The sequence below is a fragment of the Branchiostoma belcheri genome, unplaced genomic scaffold, assembly GCF_001625305.1.
Source record: "Branchiostoma belcheri isolate BF01 breed outbred unplaced genomic scaffold, Haploidv18h27 scaffold3, whole genome shotgun sequence".
NCBI classification, from domain to species: Eukaryota; Metazoa; Chordata; class Leptocardii; order Amphioxiformes; family Branchiostomatidae; genus Branchiostoma; species Branchiostoma belcheri.
This window is the reverse complement of record NW_017803909.1, coordinates 2,771,596-2,773,206: the sequence shown is the minus strand read 5'-3', so window position 1 is coordinate 2,773,206 and position 1,611 is coordinate 2,771,596.

Genomic DNA, 1,611 nt, shown 5'->3' with positions numbered 1-1,611 from the left:
TCAACAACTTATATCTGCAATACCTAAAAGATGGAAAACTTTACTTACTAGTAATCAGTTAAAAGAGCTTGTATGTTTACCATTACAAAAAAATTATATGTGGTTAAAAAATACTAAAATTAATAAGTTTTTGTATAATTTCTTTCTGGCTTATACAAATGATGTTATAATTGCCCATAAAGTAAGGTTATCATGGTTTTATTATTTTGATAGGCCCATACCATGGCGAGAAGTATTTATAACATTAACTAAATGTACTATAGACCCTAACGCCCGATATTTTCAGTACCGTCTACTTTATAAATTTTTACCTATGTAACAAAGTATTACAAACTTGGAATTTAATCGAATCCAGTACCTGTTCTTTCTGCCATAGTGATGAAGAATCTTATATACATATCTTCTGGGAATGTCCTCATGTGATAGCTTTTTGGAATAACGTACAAAATTGGTTAAAACAAGAAATTCGTGCAAATTTAGAATTAAATTCTTTTGTAGTTATGTTTGGGGATATTTCTACAAATGCATCCCCTTTAAATAATATCATTATATTATTAGGTAAGATTTTCATTTTCCGATCCCGACGTTTTAAGACTTTAAACTTCCAGTCTTTTAAAATATTAACATCTGTCTTTCAAAAGACAGAAGGTCTTATTGCATCTCGGAGGGGAAAGCTGGAGAAGCATCGGGGTAAGTGGGGAACATTGTGTTCATTATAATTTCTGTTATTGTTATTATGTCATTGTCAAGATTATTTTCATTTTGTCAAGCTCGAAAGTAATGGCTTTAGGGGAGGCTTTTCCGTTCTTTATGTTATTTTCTATTTGTACAAGCCGTCTTGGCTTTTCAGTTTACTTTTGTATTATTTACAGTTATTTTGTTGAATAAAAAAAAAAGACTGACCCGTAATGATTACCTCACCCCCACCCCCAGCCTAAGTGACTATGATCACCACAGTTACTCCACTGAACAAAATAGGTTTGGAAACACTCGCTCAAATCCGGGCCGGTATCTTGTCGTATTATGGCAACATACATTAGCAAGATGGCAAGATATATTAGATGTGTGTATCCGAATCTATTTTGTCCAGTGTACTCCACAGCTACATCTGATATTCCGATCGAGGGAAGCTTTAAATTGTTGGATGTGATGCTTCATGCACATCTCCGTGTGCCAATGGTAGGGTCGTATATTTGTACTGCTTTTATTACTGTTATTATTTGCGGTACATACATCACGGCTTTTTCAATTACTTTCAGCTCATCCCGCTTTAAATGCTTCTCAATCTATTCCACACAATCTAAAATGGGGCGTTTTAACATAGTGGTGCTGTAAATTATTTTTGTATAGTATAATCCCGTATCTACGATGAATTATCCGTACAATGTCGTTCAAAGTGTGGGGAAAAAGGAATAATATGTCACCGTAGCTGAATACCCAGCGTCGCTTTAAGAATCAATGCTGGTACCAACGAGATGAGATTTTGATAGCTTCAGATGTATACGTGCATGACAAAATAGATCTATTACGGGGTTGAGTTCACAGAAAAGGTGCACGGCAATGAAATTTTACTGATTTCTAATCGAAGAAGACAAACGCTTATCTGTCCCG